The sequence below is a fragment of the Podarcis raffonei genome, chromosome 1 (assembly GCF_027172205.1).
Source record: "Podarcis raffonei isolate rPodRaf1 chromosome 1, rPodRaf1.pri, whole genome shotgun sequence".
In the NCBI taxonomy this organism is placed as follows: domain Eukaryota; kingdom Metazoa; phylum Chordata; class Lepidosauria; order Squamata; family Lacertidae; genus Podarcis; species Podarcis raffonei.
In genome coordinates, this window is record NC_070602.1 from 95962073 (window position 1) to 95981185 (window position 19113).

The following is a 19113-nucleotide window of genomic DNA, read 5'->3' on the forward strand; positions in this document are numbered from 1 at the left end:
ATAGGTTAATCGATTTCTGTTTAAACCGAACATGAGAGATCCCATACTAATTTATTTAAAACTTCATCTAGTGTAGCATGAGCAATGAAAAAAGCAGATATTGTTCCCCAGGCCTGTTGTTGTTTGTTAAACTGTGAAAGAGGCCCCTCTAAATACTGACAAGATAAATTTGCACCCTCTCTCTGTTCATTTTTCTGAACAGGCTCAAGGGTTCCGCTCCATGTTGGTACCAGTTCACTCTGATAACTAGCACTCTAGCCACACTCCACCACTAGGGCATGCTTCTGCTTTGCAAGTTCGTCTGTCCCTCCTGTGTTCCTGCACAGTCTGTTTTGGACTCTACAGATCACAGTGTGGCTAGCTTACAACCAATTTCCAATAAAACATACTTGGCTGCTAACATACATTGCAAGTCCAATACTCAGAGGCAGTATTGCTTCATTTAGCAATCACCATTACAGTTAATAGTGTGGTGTGTCTTTCTATACACTGTAATTTAGTATATGCTGCTGTCTACTTTTAAAACTGTTGGCTTTAGTCGCATTGGGCAGGGCTGTCAGATTGTATATCCTTATATTTCTGGTGTACTGTTATTATATAGTTGCAATTTTTGTTGGTTTTTATCTATATAAATAAAATACTTTTTAAAAACCTGCTATGGCTAATAGCAGTTGATTGGTTTACAATCCTTGAACTAGTCTTTGAAACCAGGGGGCATCAGTATATCTTGTGGCCATGAAATCCATAATTTTCCTGAAAGACTGCCTTCTCTTGCACAAACCTTCCCATTAAATGAAATCAATATTTGAGACTCTGTTCCACGTTTCCCTGTCTTCAGAGATGGTGGATGGCGCCTCAGAATAGAACATTTCAGTGATGATGCTTAAGATGGTGTTCTACAAAGAAACATTTGTGTAGTGCCTACCTACCGTATTTTTCGCACGATTGGACGCACCGGACCATAGGGCGCACCTAGTTTTTTGGGGGGGAAATAAAGGAAAAAAAATTTCCCTTTATTTCCCCCCCAAAAGCAGGTCAGGGAAACCGAACCAGGTCGAGGAACAGCGGGATAGTGGCGCTGCGCCTCCCTGCTGTCCCCCGAGCTTGTGGGGCTGGCTGATGTCTGCCTGGCGCGCGGGGCGCTCTGATTCAGGGCGCCCCGCCCGCCGGGCGGCAGGCTGCTATCCGCAGCTTGGGGAGCCTTGCGGGGAACTCCTGCAGGGCTCCCCACCCTGCGGATGTCTGCCCGGCGCGAGGGGCGCTCTGATTCAGGGCGCCCCGCCCGCCGGGCGGCAGGCTGCTATCCGCAGCTTGGGGAGCCTTGCGGGGAACTCCTGCAGGGCTCCCCACCCTGCGGATGTCTGCCCGGCGCGAGGGGCGCTCTGATTCAGGGCGCCCCGCCCGCCGGGCGGCAGGCTGCTATCCGCAGCTTGGGGAGCCTTGCGGGGAACTCCTGCAGGGCTCCCCACCCTGCGGATGTCTGCCCGGCGCGAGGGGCGCTCTGATTCAGGGCGCCCCGCCCGCCGGGCGGCAGGCTGCTATCCGCAGCTTGGGGAGCCTTGCGGGGAACTCCTGCAGGGCTCCCCACCCTGCGGATGTCTGCCCGGCGCGAGGGGCGCTCTGATTCAGGGTGCCCCACCCGCCGGGCGGCAGGCTGCTATCCGCAGCTTGGGGAGCCTTGCGGGGAACTCCTGCAGGGCTCCCCACCCTGCGGATGTGTTCCCGAAGCGCCAGGCGCTCTGCTTTCAGGGCGCCCGACGCTCCGGGAAGCAGGCTGCTATCCGCAGCCTAGACATCCCTGCGGGACCTCCCACAGGGTTGCCTAGGCTGCGGATGTGTTCCCGAAGCGCCGGGCGCTCTGCTTTCAGGGCGCCCGACGCTCCGGGAAGCAGGCTGCTATCCGCAGCCTAGACATCCCTGCGGGATCTCCCGCAGGGTTGCCTAGGCTGCGGATGTGTTCCCGAAGCGCCGGGCGCTCTGCTTTCAGGGCGCCCGACGCTCCGGGAAGCAGGCTGCTATCCGCAGCCTAGACATCCCTGCGGGACCTCCCGCAGGGTTGCCTAGGCTGCGGATGTGTTCCCGAAGCGCCGGGCGCTCTGCTTTCAGGGCGCCCGACGCTCCGGGAAGCAGGCTGCTATCCGCAGCCTAGACATCCCTGCGGGACCTCCCGCAGGGTTGCCTAGGCTGCGGATGTGTTCCCGAAGCGCCGGGCGCTCTGCTTTCAGGGCGCCCGACGCTCCGGGAAGCAGGCTGCTATCCGCAGCCTAGACATCCCTGCGGGACCTCCCGCAGGGTTGCCTAGGCTGCGGATGTGTTCCCCAAGCGCCGGGCGCTCTGCTTTCAGGGCGCCCGACGCTCCGGGAAGCAGGCCTAGACACGGCTAGCGGAGCGCTAATCCCGAAGCTTGGGGCTGCGGAGCTCAGCGCGCCCCAAGCTTCGGGATGCCTGCAAGGTCTAGACGGCTAGCGGAGACCTTGCCGGCACCCAGAAGCTTGGGGCGCGCTGAGCTCCGCACGCACCAAGCTTCGGGATTAATGCAGCGCTCCGCTAGCCGTGGGAGAGCTGGGTCTCCCACGGCTAGCGGATAGCTTCCTGAAGCCTGGAGAGCGAGAGGGGTCGGTGCACACCGACCCCTCTCACTTTCCAGGCTTCAGCGAAAGCCTGCATTCGCTCCATAGGACGCACACACATTTTCCCTTGCTTTTTAGGAGGGAAAAAGTGCGTCCTATGGTGCGAAAAATACGGTATTTATTACTCCCATATTTTGTCTAATGAACTGTTGATCTTTTACTGTTGTTGATTCTTTTGCTGGTTGCAGTTTTTATATAGTTTTTATACTGTATTTGCATATGAATTTATTTTACATTTTTTTGTTTGTAAGCTGCCTTAATCACCTTGTGGAATGAAAATAAGTTTCTCTCTTGAATATCCTGAATCTACTTCCAAGCCTATTTAATTTGTTAACCCCCCCTGTTTGAATGCTAAAGGACAATTCTACTTTATCCACCATACGCTGTTATCTAGTCTCTCAAATCATGTCAACTTTTCTCCAAGCAAAAAAGCTCTGATCGCTTCATTCTTCTTCCACAGGAAAACACTTAAGTGACATGATCACACTGAGTTTCTTATTTTATGTGAATATACCATCACAAAAACATCTCTTTCCTGGGGAGTCAAAGCCCAGCTAAAACCTTAAACACTATGAACATATATGTGATTTGTTTAGGTCATAATGGATAATTTTGTACTTAACTTGAATTGAAACTCATCTGTTCTTTTGCTGCCCATTCACCTATTAGAGAGATCCTTTGGAAGTACTTCACAAGGTGCTTCAGAATTCATCATGCTGAATAACTCAGTGTCACTCACCATTTTGACAAGATCCCTTGGTTGATGATCCTTAAGTAGCCATCTGGATCAAGTAATTGGACAATATCTGAGTTTGCCAGTGCTTTCTTCCCTCCACTGAGAAGCTATCATCCCTTTACTCTGTCCTCTGCTTGGTGCATTTCCAAGCAGTTACCCATCTAAAATAGAACCTGTCCCCACCCCCTCTGTGAGTGAGTTCTCTGTCAATCACCTTCATGCTTGGAACTTTCCTCTTTATGTCTTTAGCAGACCTCCTTTTTATCTTCCTTTGCTAAACTTGAGTCAAAATTCCCGTTCCAATTTTGCAACCTTAATATAATGAAGCTAGGAGACAGATTCTGGAATTGTCAGTAAATATGTTGACTGAAATTGGGGAGTGCAGGAAAAGTTAACTACAACAGCATCCTTCCATCAAAATAGAATGATGCTGTGTGGTGACATATACCAATGTGGACATATGGGCTTAAACAATTGTAGATTGCATTTTCAAGCAGAGATCCATACTAGTGCAAAACTACATCAACAAGCATCACTATTCTAGGAACACATTTTGGGGATGTGGTGGGGGAATGGTGGCTTACCCACCCCATCTTTCGAATTTCAATGGAGATTTCAGTCCTCTTTTGCTCTGAACACTCCAAATTTCAAAGTGAAAGTTTTTATCTGAAAACTTCAATCACAACAATTTATCTATTATGATGTATTTCGCTATGGGTGAGGGAAGTTCCATTTCTGAAATTCTTTTCATATTGTTAATTATCGATAACATTTTATTTTAAGTCTTTTAGCTTCTGTGCACCACCAAGTATATACAATACTCTCTGACCTCCCCTGCATGCAAAGACAGGCTCCGGCGGATTAAGGAGACAAGACAAATAGTGGGTCCAATGGCCAACCATCCTGTTGTTCTTCAGTAATGGCCCACTTTAATTGATAGCTTTTAAGAAAAGATTAGACAAATTCATAAAGCTATTGATGGCAACTAGCCAGGATGGCTACCTCCATTAGTGGAGGCAGTATGCCTCTGAATACCAGTTGCAGGGATGTGTAAATGGGAAGAGAGCTGCTGCACTCAGGGCTTCCCATAGAAATTTGACTGACCACTTTAAGAACAGGATGGTGATCTAGATGGGCGTTTAATTTGATTCAACATGGCTCTCCTACTTTGGAAATCATGTGAAATATATATGGGGGAACATTCGGCCCTCCAGATGTTGCTGAACTATGACTCCCATCAACCTAGTAGGCATGGTCAATGGCCACAGAGGGTTCCCCACATCTGTACCATATGGTCAGTAGTTCTAGCTTTAATTATGCATTCTAATACTTTACAGAGGAAGTTATTTCCTCTCTGGTGTGAGTAACCCTAACTTTTCCACACTTTACATTAACCTTTTATTAAGACGGTACCTCATTATGACCTCTGATGTATTAACTAACTCTAAGATAAAACCCACCACTTGCCACTGGCAGCGAAATTGATAACATGGCACACAATTAGATTCCTAAAATTCTATACTCTTCTATACGATATAAGCAGACTTAACTAGATGCAGGAGTGCAGTCTTCAAATTCAATGAAATCCTAAAATTCGTGTTTAAAATGGTTTCAAGATTAGCTGTATCTTGGCCTAGCTAATGTTACAGCCCTATAGACTTTCCCTAATCTTTGTAAAGTAATTTGATTAGCTCCCAAAGGGTGAATACATATTTTATTATAGTTCTACTGATAGTTGCATAATTCCTACTGTATTTTTTCAATTACTAATGTTCTCATAAAAAAATCTTTTATATTTAGACCTAAATATAACCCTGTCGCCCTTTTATGTACATGCCATTTTTAATTAGCAATTATAGAGTCTTGGATTAATCTCACTGGCTTGGATAATTACTCTTGCTTTCTTGCCTACTTAAGGAGAGAAAATGTCTCATTGCTTTTGAACATCCTTTACATTATACACTAGTCTGCAATTACAATTTTGTTCAGTCATCTTTAATCCAGACTAAACATACCCAGCTGACTTGTATTTTCCCCCTAAATTGTATTTTTACTGTTCTGATGTGGTCTCCCTCAAGTCAATAAAGGTAAAAGAGAAACAGTAATGTAGTTTGTCCCACATTGCTATCTTAGGAGTAAAAAGACTCAAAATATGTAGTGGGATAAATCTTTTAGCAGAAAAAAGTATTTATGGCAAGCCCTGCTGTCTGTCTGATCTGATCTGCTTAGACTAGGACAGGCCTGCAAATCTTGTGACTTACATAATGTATAGCACCCAACCAAGAGAACAAACTCCCAGTTTTTAAAGAAGGCTCTTTTTACCATATGTGGTGGGAATGTAAGAAAGTGAAAGGCTTCTGGGAAATGGTATATAATGAATTGAAGAAGATACTAAAATACACATTTATAAAGAAACCAGAGGCCTTTCTGTTAGGAATTTTAGGAAATGAGATAAAGAGAAAGGACTGTAATTTTTTTCAATATGCAGTGACAGCTGCAAGAGTGTTACTGGCTCAGAAATGGAAACAACAAGAAATAACGACGATGGAAGAATGGAGAATGAAGCTGTTAGACTATGCTGAGTTGGATAAATTGACTGGGAAGATTAGATATTTAAGAGACCAAAAGTTCGAGGACTGGGGAAAATTTGTGGAATATCTGAAAAGTATTAGTGAGGGACAGATAATGCTAGAGGGATTTAAAGAAGCACTGTGAAATTTGAGAAGTATTGTTAAAAGGGAATAGAAAAGGAAAGGTTTAAATAATGACAATACAAACTTAAGGAATGCGTAACTTAAATAATGACTATGGATGATTTACGGAAAAGCTGAAGGAAGTCCAGAAAAGAAATACTTTGTGAAAAATTGGATGTGAAATTATTGTGCGTTTGTTTTTGTTGTAAATTAATAAAAATTATATATTAAAAAAAACCTCCCAGTTTTGTTAACTTCCTAAACTAAAAAAATAAGGGGGTGTCATCCACCATGATGCAGACCACAACTACATCCATGTCATATATGCAGTGTACATCTAGTGTGCATCTGGAAATGTACAGCTCCATGATGCAGAATGTTCTTCCAGTACTATTTTGGGATCAGTGTGCAGAGGGGCATACAAAAGGCAGCAGCACAATGAAAGTAGCACCCAAAAGCTTCTGGTTCGGCATGAAACTTGCAGTCTCAAGGACAAGGACAAAACTTCAGAGAACCATCAGCACTGTAAATTCCTTAAGACTGAATGTTAAGAAGTGCTATCAGTTTATTTTATGCCTTATATTTAAATGATACATAGGCCAGAAGCCAATTATTAGCCTTGATAGTAGCCAGCCTGTGCAGTTGGTAGACTACTGTATAATAATCTGGGTATATGTACTTTCTAACAGTGATTATCAAATGTTCAAATGTACAACAAAAAATGTGGCAATATGCTAGGCAGCCTATTTCTAATATTGACCTTACTTGTATTACCTTCTCAGTTAAGACCATTTCATTAAAAACAACAACACAAAAGTAAATTGCATCTTCTAGCAGGTTTGCATAAATGATGGCCAGAACAAGAATGCTTCCTTTCAAATTTAATTCATTAATTAAGCGTTTTCTTCAGAGACTTGAATCAAACCAAATCATAATCCAAACCAAGTGTAGCTAAACTAGAGAGATCTGACAAAAACACATCTCCACAGTGTTATGCCTGCAGGCACCTGCTATGTATCTTGTTTCTGCAGCATAAAGGAAACCTAGAGAAATGTGAATTGCCCCATGAGAACACAATGTAGGACCATGTCAAATTCTGGAATAAAGTCAAGCTGCACTAAGCACATCACACTTCCTTCAGTTGTTAAGCTCATGATCCAATCAAAAAATGAGATTAAGTTGTCTCGACATGGTTTGTAGATAAACCTGCCTCACCAAGAGTCATGCACCAGAATTCTTCCCACATGCATACAAGAACTACTGTTTAGTTAAATCCAACTTGAGGTTTCCTATCCTTGCTGATGCATAATCCAGCCAGTTTAATGCATACATTGTTCCATGAGCATCAACATTAATCCTGAACCTCTGTTATGTCCAGTTCTACCCAATTTCCTGTCCGTTGCAGAAATAATGGTACCCAAACTCTGCAGAAATAATGGTAGGGTAGATCACCCAAACTCAACAAAGGTAGGGATGTACACACAGCCTTGAAATGCACATTTAATACTGGTGCCCATACACCATGAGCTGGCGCACTGTGATAATGTATGTCTGCTTTAGAAACAAACGGATGTGCAAGCTGTTTAAAATAAAATAAAAAATATATTCAAAACAATCCATGGGCTATCTCTGAATATACAAGAACATGAGAGGGTATCAGGCATTGGCAGGGCTCTGACAAGAGGCCAGGGGATTAACCCAGCAGAGGGGGCTAGCCATTTATGGGGTTTGGTGTCCCCCATGATGCAGGAGCAAGGACAGGGGGAAGGACTTTAAAGCTGCATACTTGAAGTCCTCTCCTCCACTACCCGTGCCCCACTCTAAATCTGTCTAGGGTTTCCTCCGAATCCTGTGCAGCAGATTTGGGGAGGGTGTATGCAGGAAATTCCATTGTGCAGCTAAAAGCTCTTGCACTGGCAGAACTGTTTAGTTGGATACTGCCAAATGTCACTAATCCTTTTAGGGAAGTCTGAACCAAAGTAGCAATTAAGCAGTTTAAGCCTCTTGCTATGTTATAGCTTCTTTAAGTCAATTAAATGGAACACTTACACTGTCCTTTGTCTTCTGTGCTCAAGACTATTTCTGCAGTGTTGACCATGCATTCTGCCTTACAGGATGGTGTTGGCAGAATACCATCATATTTATCCACGGTGTATTTTTTTCCTATAGCTTCTCTACTTTTTAAGGTCACAAAAATCCCCTGAAGCAACAGATTAAGCAAAGTCTATAAATTGCTCATGTATCACTACAGTCTTACAAAAATAACCCAACCCTCTTCTGGAGATGCCAAAGCAATTAATGTGGAAGACTGACAAGGATAAATTTGAAAATATTATTGTCACCAAACTCATACGTATTGTCATGAAACACATCAAACTTGTAATAAATATCAGGCTCAAGGGATACTTGATTTTTACACTCATTTTTGTATAGTTTCTATCCCCAGTAGCACATCATTATACTCTTACAGGACAAATTGAACCAGCTCACACACAGCATTAAGCCAATCCACAGCTTAGCACGAGTGCACAATTTCTTAGAGAGGAAATGGAAGCTTGTACACTTCTTCTCCAGTACTGTTGTGGTCTTGCTGCCTGAAGCTAAGCCATGAGCTATAACCAATGTTTGTTTCAGACAATAGAACATTTCCAGCTCTATTTACCTGCAGTCTAGGTATAGAGCTGTACGATCCTGCACTGGCAGACATACTGAGATCCAGTGCCGAGGGCCTTCTGGTGGTTCCCTCATTGCGAGAAGTGAGGTTACATGGAACCAGACAGAGGGCCTTCTCGGTAGTGGCGCCCGCCCTGTGGAATGCTCTCCCATCAAATGTCAAGGAAATAAGCAGCTATCTTATTTTTAAAAGACATCTGAAGGCAGCCCTGTTTAGGGAAGTTTTTAATATTTAATGCTGTATTGTTTTTAACACTTGATTGGGAGCCGCCCAGTGTGGCTGGGGAAACTCAGCCAAATGGGTGGTGTATAAATAATTTATTATTATTATTATTATAAATTATTATTGTACATATTTGTCAGGTAAATAAAGTGGAGAGCATTAAAAAAAAAGCCATAGGACCGATTCAGTCATTATTTAGCTTGATAACAGCCTATATGTCAAAGAGTTAAGGCTGAATCTTTGGAAGCACATATCACATGGTCTGGTTATCTCAAACTACTTATTTTAATTATTTTGGCTTCCATATGCTGTATTTTACTATTAAATCTGATTTGAGACAGTAGCACAAAGCAACTAATGAGCTTAATGATGATGAACCTCCAGGCTGTATACATGCATCTCTGCCCACAGAAGTCACATCTGATCTGGAATCACAGGCATCTCATTTGTATGTCTTTTGAGAAATGAAGGAGTTGCTGAAACTGGAAAAATCTCTGGCTCCATGCAGCTTGACATATATTCTGGCAACTGTAAAGTATTCCAAGGCTAGCCCATGACCCACAATGTGTAGACTGTGATTGTGCTGTGTTACCAATGTAAGTCATATAAATTTATGCTGGCTTTGAATTTATTATACACATGCAATAATGAAAAGCTCACGGTTTCGAATGAAAACCATTTATTTTAACCTGTGAATATTTTCTGATGTGACACTGGCATTATGCAGAGATTGCGGGTATAATTCTGAGGGTGACTCAAGAATTAGGCACTTAGACAAGTCTAAAGGATTTCCATGCCCCAGAGGAAACCAATACTAGACAGTATTACAAAAGAATTTTGGATTTGAAAGACTAGGAGAACATTTTATTTTTTGCTCATCTTTGTGACTAAGGTACTTACTTGTCTGGCAAAATAATCTTTTTTTAAAAAACGACAACAAGAAGAATGTGTCAGTGTGTGAATATGAGCTATGTTAGATGAAACATGAAGAAATGTTTCAGCAACACATGTTCAGTATATGATTCTCCTGCTCTGGTGCTGCAAGCAATTCACAACTACACCCATTTCCTATTATGGAAAACTCTCTGTATTACTGGCAAAAGGACGTCGAAAGATATTACATGAGAGTCTGAAACCAAGATGTGACACAATTATATTGGCAAATAAAAGATTTAAGCTTTGTTTTGTTTTGTTGTTTGAGAACCTGGAGGACTTGAAGATTGACTGTTTTCATAAGGTCAAACTTTTATTATTTCTTTTTAACCTTTACAAAGTTGTGTTCAAAACATTCAATAGCTCCAGAAAATAATAAATGCTTATTTCTTTTTCTTATAAACTTCAAATACTTTAAATTATGTAAGTTTTTTTATTATTAAATTATTATTATTATTATTTAGGGAAAATTTTAATGTTTGATGCATTACTGTATTTTAATATTTTGTTAGAAGCCACCCAGAGTGGCTGGGGAAGCCCAGCCAGATGGGCGGGGTATAAATAATAAATAATAAATTATTATTACTATTATTATTATTATTATTATTATTATTATTATTAATTAACAGGAACAAACCCCCCAAAGCCGATTCACTGCTCTCCTGACATTTCTTCTTTGGTTTAGGCTCAAAGCAGAAACTGAACTTATGCAGCATATAACAGGTGAGCACTTATATAAGTAAAAAATCAACACACACACCTCCTTCTTGAAGCTGAACTGTATACAGCACTGGTTGACTGGCCCTTGTGTCACTCACTGCCAGAGCCAAACAGATTCAGACACCTGAGTGGTTAAGGCTTCAGTGTCTGCAGGTGGCACTGAGAAGACAGACAAGAATAGCTAGGCCAAGGACAGACACAAGTCTGAGAGAAAACAAGATGAAGGATGGGAAACCTTTGGCACTCTAGAAGCTTATTTCATTTATTTATAAACCACTATATCATAAAAAATAACAAAGCGGTTTACAATAGCAAAACCACATAAAAATTGAAAATTAGGGACCATCCACTAACTGTTACAGAAATATGTTTTCTTAATAGCCTGCATAGGTTTGACAGCATAGAAAAATCAGGAGGGTGGTCAGAAGCAGACCTACATTCAAGTATCAAATCCTGTCAATATAAGGATTTCCACTTGCAAAACAGGACCTTCTCTCTCTGTTCTACCTATAAGCTGCCATGCCCAAACCTGCTCCAGAGGATTGCGGAAAACTCTAAAATAGATTTAGGGGACACACAGGGAGAATACAGTGCTATTCCACAAGCAGAAATCCTTGTGCTGACTGAACAAGAAACTTAGCACTACACTGGACTCCACCACTAGCTCCACCGCATTTAAAAAACCTGCACCCATTGCTTTCCGCATGTATGCAACCTAATTGGCAGCCAGGTCAGGCTCTGTCAGGGAGAAGACACTGGTTATTTCCCATTCAAAGTTTAGCACCCAAGATGTTTTCCACCTACTAGTATATACTAGCACTAGTATATTTTCTCCTGGGAGTGCAGAGCAATTTGAGAACAAACTTTAACAGAGGAGAAAGAGTTAAGGAGATATTTCTCTGCTCTGTGCTATTCTGCTCAAATCTCACTGCTTTACCCTGACACACTTTATTAAACATACATACAGAGACACACCAGGTGATTGGTACACACATCTTGCTGTGTAACATCTAGCTTGGTCCTCAGATACGTAAATAAAGTTTCTATGCTGGGTTTATTAGGCATTTAGAATGCATTCTGCCTGATGAAGATTTCAATACAAACTGAAGCTTGCATAATTATCAACCTATTGCTTAGTCTCTCCCGTGTGTGTGTGTGTGTGTGTGTGTGTTAAAAAAACACACCCACTGTCTTTATAGACACACATATTCTGTGGATCTACGAAATAGTTGCCAATTGACAAGATTGCCAGAGTAATGATATGATAGGGTTGAGCCAATACTAAATGCTCACTTTCAAACACAGAATGGAGAAGGAAAGAGAGAGAGAGAATTAGAAACCAAGCAAGTAAATTATTATGTTTTTGCCCACGGCAGACACATATTACTCATTTCCCAGGACCTCTTTAAAGAAGCTTTCAAAACATGTAAAGAATTTAAGCAGACTAGCGCAGGCCTATTACTCAGTTGCTTATCTCCATGCTAAAACTGAACTTCCTAATATTGCATTTTTATATGCCTATGGGTAGTATTCTTGAAATGCATGTCCTATTGTATCCCTTCCTGAAAGCAAAACAAAGATGACAAAAATGTAATAGAAATTAGCCACTTATTTCAGCACCTACAAGGTGCTCCAAGGGAGCAAAAAAGACTTTTTATGTATGCGACGACAGCTTCCCGGATGTTGTTAGCCCAGTGATGGAAAGAAGATAAAGTCCCTACCAGAGAAGAATGGCAAATTAAATTGTTAGACTACACCGAAATGGCAAAACTGACCGGAAAGCTCAGAAACCAGGAAGACCAAAACGTTAATAAGGAATGGGAAAAATTTATAGCTTATCTAGAAAACCACTGTAAGCAGCTGGAAACACTAGCAAGACTGCAGTAACTCTTGTAATGTAACGAGAACTATGAAAATACTGGAGTTATAAAAAATACTTGGATTATTGAAAAAATATGCAGTAAAAATACGGAGGGGAAGGTGGGAAGTCCAGAGATTCGGGGGAATCTTTTACCAGTAACTGTGGATTTGTTTTGGTATGATTATAATTTTAACTTCTTTAATTGGACTTCTGATTTCTTACATGTATTTTCTACAGATGCATTATTTACACTTTGAACAGGCAGAATAATAGGTTACTTTGTACAAAGTATAAGATATTTATATACATATCTGAACTCTTAAAAAAACACAACAATAAGGAATCACATATACAGTAATACAAAATGCATACTTTAAAAAAATGAAACACTTTGACTTTTATGAGAACCCTAAATACTTTTTTTAGTCTGGTCAGCTTTTGAATGAGATTGCTTCTGTTTTATTTTGCTGACAATGTAGCTGCTGGTAGCATTATATTTTTAGACATGTGGAGTTTTGCATTTTGATTTTATGCTTACAGTATTTTGTGTTTTAATAAGTTGTGAGCTGCCTTGGAAGTGGCTACCTTCCTATATATATTTGGAATTTCCCATCTGAACTGAAAATGTAGCCAGTAACAATACTGGCTTGTTCAATGTCCTCCTAGCCTCCTGGGCCACAAATACTTGAAGAAGCAAAGTTCCTGCTTATGTAGATGAGACCAGGTGCTATGGAATCCTAAAAGGCACCTATGTAAGCATTAAGATTATCACTTCCATCCAAGTAATACACTCCAGGATGATGTACATGCAAAATAAATAAAATGAGTAATCATACAGGACACCACTTTCTCATTAACCAAAAGTTCACATCCTTATTTTCCATTATAAACCAATGGAAGGTTCTTCAGCTACCATCCCTTAACTCTTAAAACTGTAAATGTTCACCAGTGGCAATCAATGTTTACTCAACTAAAGTTGCTTTGGCCTGAAATTCTGATTCCTGGATTTATGACTGGTGGCTGTGTTCACTATCGGAGATTATTACAGAGGGGGTAGAAATTTGATTTGAATTGCATTTAAAGGCAAACCTACCTATTCCAAACTTTCTGAAACAATGTGGGAATGGAAGCTCAATCATCCTTCAAATTCACCTTCTCCAAATATTACAGTATTGTTTTGCGGCCATGTAATGTGCACAAAAATACATTACATGGGTAATATGTGCATAAAACTGACCTATTAGTAAAATAAAAAGCAAAAATGTACATTACACTAAGGGAATGCTTTTTTTTTTTAAATGCAAGCATATTTCTGTATAATTAGGAGAAATTTGCTGATAAATGTTTATGTGGAGTTCAAAAGAAAATGAAAACTGATGTGGAAATGTGGAAAACTGAACTAAAGATTGGGGGGGGAATGAGAAACTGAAATAGATACATCTGCTCGTCCTTAGTGTGTGTTTTGGAAGGAAATACCACGATGAAAGCTGGGAAGGCAAGTCTTGGCAGGATGTGCTCTGTGATGGCGTCTGTCCAGGGCAGAGTTCATACTAGGTCCAGGAAAATTAGTGTCAACAAACAAGGTAATGCTAAGAACAATGGCAGCCAGCCAGGCTATTAGAAAGCATGCAAAAGCAGTGGGGCACAACCCCAAAGCTAGTAGGCAAGGAAAGCACAATGAAATAAAGAATGCCCCAAGTCACTTTGAGCATTAAAGAATAGTACCATCTTTTATCATACCGTTCTCTGACAGATGGTAAGATAAACCATTATTTCTCCCTCCCTCCCTTCCCTGTTCTCTCCCTTTTGAAAGTAGTGTGTTGTTTTCAAGACTTCCTTTCTGATGAATGTTTTATCCTTTCCAGCTAGGAAGACTTCCTACCCTCCCCCCACAGCCTTATCTATGAATATCAGAAGAAATACACAACTTATTTTCTTGGAACTAAGCTCACATCCATGGAAGTAGCCTACAGAATTATTTAGCAGGAAGGGGCTACACCTAAAAGAAAAAAATCCTCAAGGAAAGAAACTCCCTTAGAAAACGCCATTCATCTCTAACTATTATGCAGCAGATGATCTGAGCAATGCCAGTAATCACAAAAGTGCACTGCTGGCAAAAATAAATAAACCCATGGGCAACTGTGTACACACTCACATTTCATACATTTAAAAGACTGTGTGCACCTTGTTCTTCCTTCTAGCGACAATTCTTTAAGGATAACTACTGCTCTGGAAAGCACATCAACTTTCTGTGGAGTTTTTCATGAGTGTTTGAGGTTCCACTGAGAAGGGAAAGGAAGGCTGAAAATGCACGTTAAAATGGGCTTTTATTACCTAGATTCTATAGGGATATACTGACAGTGCATAGATGTGGGATGCCATACCATCTAATTAAGCTTATGTGGTAAGATCTCAGGCAATCATAAAACAATATATTTTATTGCTTGCTTTTGGACCTTATAATTAATTGTTTAGACCTGACACCACTGTAGCATCCACATGATCAAGCACACAATGCAGTTGTTCACCATACTGCCTGGTGGGCTGCACAGTGTGCTTTCAATCCTACCCTAGGAAGCACCGTAATGATGGAAATATGCAGCAAAGTGTCTCCATACCCAAGCCAAATATATACTGCCCCAGCCTTTCACGTCAAAGTACACAAAAGTAGCCTACTGCTTTAGCATGAGATCTACCATTAGTTTTGATACTGAGAACTGACTTGATAGACTTGCTTTCCATTGCTTACTCCTGTAATTCTGCCTGATAAAAACCTTTGCTGAGAAAAAAAAGAATGGCATTCTATTGTTGTTGTTCTTTAGTTGTTTAGTCATGTCTGACTCTTCATGACCCCATGGACCAGAGCGCGCCAGGCACTCCTGTCTTCCACTGCCTCCCGCAGTTTGGTCAAATTCCTGTTAGTAGCTTCGAGAACACTGTCCAACCATCTCATCCTCTGTCGTCCTCTTCTCCTTGTGCCCTCAATCTTTCCCAACATCAGGGTCTTTTCCAGGGAGTCTTCTCTTCTCATCCTCAGCTTCCAGATCTGTCCTTCTAGTGAGCACTCAGGGCTTATTTCCTTAAGAATGGATAGGTTTGATCTTCTTGCAGTCCATGGGACTCTTAAGAGTCTCCTCCAGCACAATAATTCAAAAGCATTCATTCTTCAGCAATCAGCCTTCTTTACGGTCCAACTCTCACTTCCATACATCACTACTGGGAGAACCATAGCTTTAACTATACGGACCTTTGTCGGCAAGATGGTGTCTCTGCTTTTTTAAGATGCTGTCTAGGTTTGTCATCGCTTTTCAGACTAATCTTCTTAAACAGTAAAGCAGCATAAATGCAAACTATCACATTATCGCTAATAATCTGAGAATTAATTCTTCACTGTTAAGCTGACAGTATGTCACTAGCATCACTAAACCAAACTCTGAGAGAATCAAAATTACAACGGGAAGGATCTGAAGATGTTTGCACCTGAAGCTGACACAGGCTGTCATCCTATGTAACGTGTTACCAAATTCATAGTGTTTGTGTTCACACCTGTTGGAAGTGACAGGCATAACCTTGTTTAATATTTAGCGTGACAAGCAGAAACACACACTGAAACTGGAATTACAGCGCATATTATCTGTCAGACTCCCTCTAACCCAAATGTGATTGATTTCCTACATTTTGCTTGTGTATTATTAAAAACTCAAGCTGCAATCCTACACAGATTTACCCAGAAGTAAACCCTACAGTACACAGTGGTACTTACTTTTGAGCAAATATGCACAGAATTGCACGGCAAGGCTTAGGCGTAAATGCCACAGTACATACTAAGTAAGCATGCATAGGATATTCCCCCACAATGATATGCTTATCATTAAGGCCATCTTCACTGAAATGCTTGGCTTTTTCTAGTTTAAAACTGAAAAGAAAAGTTTAAAGCACCAGTACAAAAAGCTTCAATAACTGTTTGCAGAGGGACTGTTAATGTAGTAATGTCTTTTATTGCCTTCCATGGCCTAACATAGTAATTGAAATAATAAAAAAGCCAAAGTCAATGCTCTAACATCTGATCGTTTGCATGGATCTTATGCAGAGCGTGTTTGCTCAACAAGCACTTGGTACAATAAGGCCGTGCAGAAAATGAACGATGTAATCCATTTATACCCTGCATACAACTTCATGTTCTTGCTGGAATAACACTATAAATCATTCAGATGTTTCTGAGTCTTCTTTGGCATTTCGGCACATACCACTAGACAGCAGGGTTAAAATAACATACAAAACAAAACAAAACTCAAGAAAGAGAGTAGTTGAACTCCTCGTAGAGCTAAAAGAGAATCATTCAGAGAAGGGCCTGGGGGAGACCCCTGTCTGAAACCCTGAAGAGTCTTTCAGTACGGAGACAGATGGTCCAGTGGTTTGATTCAATGTTAGGCTGCTTCTTATGTCATGAAACAGGAAAATGCTGCCTTGACCTATGTGAAGCACTTAGTATATTTTAAACCAATCAGAAAGAGCACTATACTGGAAAAGATGATTTAGTAGACCTGGCCAATGTGATTCTGTATGAAAGCAACCACCAACAATGACAATATAGGATAATGAACGGAATGGTAATGGTGCTGGTGTAGAATGTCAAGCATAATGGAAAGCACTCCATGTAAAACCTACATGCAAATTAACAGCGTAAACTGAAGCCACATGGTTTTCTTAAAAAAAACATTTTATTGAGTAGTCAGGCACTTAAAAGTGTGGCTGTAGTCACGGTGCCATTTTTAATATGAGGTTTACACATACGTTAAAAATAAGGATTTCAGATGATAAAAAAATTCAGGAAGAAATATTGCTGAGTTGGTAACAGAAATGAGATACTGCTGAGTTGGAATGTCAATCAAAGTGAAAAAAAGAAAAAAGAAAACCACCCCTGGCTTCAAAAGTCACATGCATTCAGGAAGACCTGTGCACTCAAACTGACAGCTTATATGATACGTTAACATTTTCTCAGCATATGAAGAGACAGCTTTATACTGTCACTAAACAAAAAAGGGCAATTGACAGATTTTCATATGCTTTCGTGCTTTGTTGTTATACAGATGGGTTGAGTATACTTTGATGATGAGGGGGACAGAGAAGAAGGTGCCCTAGGCTTTACATTTTTAACCAAATGAATTTCAAGCAGCGCATGCACAAGAACAAATAGTTCTTCCTAGAAACAGAAACTTGCAAGTGCTGGTGGGTTCCCATTTTTCTATTATTGTCAGGTGAAAGCCAGAAGTGCAAGGCACAGTGTCACCTCATTTATATTTATTTTATTCAAATATTTATAAGCTGCCTTTCAATAATAATAATAATAAAACCAAATCAGCTCCCAAAATATTATGAACTGTTGAATATCACAGTGTCATAAAAGCCCGGGGGGGGAATTAAAAGTAAGCCCATTGCATGATTAAGAAACACCAGTTGATAAATCAGCTAAATCTGCCTATTTTTTCATAGAACCAAAACATGTCTATGTCACAGCAGAAGTATCTTAGGAGAAACGTTCCATCCAGCGTGAACTTGAAGGGGAAATGCTGTTTCTAAGATGGAACTTTTTATCTGTTGTTTTATAAGCACTTGTATTCAAAGTAGCCTTTTAAGTATTAAAATTATTCCTCTAACTCATTAAAGCTTGCAGTTAAGAACAGCAATCAGTTGTGATAGAAGAACAGACTACCCCAAAGGTTCTTTGGAGAAGGGCTGGAGGGGCCTGATGCCTAAAGACCACCAAGAACACCCCTACTGTGTACACACTGCAGCTTGTTTCTATCAAAGAGAAAGCCTTTTCCCATGCTTCCAATAGATGGACATGGGTTTCTGAGGAGGATTTTAACATGTATAACACCAGACCATTTAAGGTTTAAAAGTGGTCAAACTAAATGGAAAACAGTGAAGTAACTGCAGATTTGACATTGTATGTGTCCCACGCAGGCTGCACTGGTTAATACTGAAGCCACTACAACTAAACTAGCTGAAATTTCCAGATAGTAGAACTTCTCCACATACAACACAAATCAATTGGCTGTGTAAGTAGCTTTGTGAAGGCTTACATGACGTGGAATGTCTGTGGTTCTTGTGAAATAATCTCCCTTCTGAACTGGGGCAAGCACCCACATTAATGCATTTTTCTGCACTCGCAGGAATCACATTTATTCTTGGAGGCCTTTTGCCGGCCATTAATAGCAGCTGGATCCTTTTTAACTACTTGCTATTGACGTAGCAGCTGCTGTTTCATTCTGAATTTTGGGAGCTCATTGTGTTTTCATATACTGTCATTATGCACAAAAGGCAGCATATATATGATGCGATAAATGGCAAAACAAAGAACAATATTTTAAACAAATAAAGAGCAGCCTCACAAAGAACTCATGGCAGTAGACTGAGTCGGATGTAGGTTGGGCATGAATCACCATCGCTATGTTATTCCTCTTTGTAAAGATGCACATGGTGTCAGGGCCAGTCCAAGACATTTTACTGCCCAAAGCAAAGGGCAATATGCTCTTCCTACACACACATAGAGAAGGTAACTAGAATGGTGGCTGAATATTGTTTCAGCACTGGCAACAGGATAGCACACCTGAGGGCAACAGGTTCAAGTAAGAGAATGC

At 40.9% G+C, this 19113-nt stretch overlaps 1 protein-coding gene across 6 annotated transcripts in view; it reads right to left on the bottom strand.

The window, feature by feature from the left end:
• NCKAP5 (NCK associated protein 5) overlaps positions 1-19113 on the bottom strand; it is a 558169-nt gene that overhangs the window by 265357 nt on the left and 273699 nt on the right. The window lies entirely within an intron of this gene.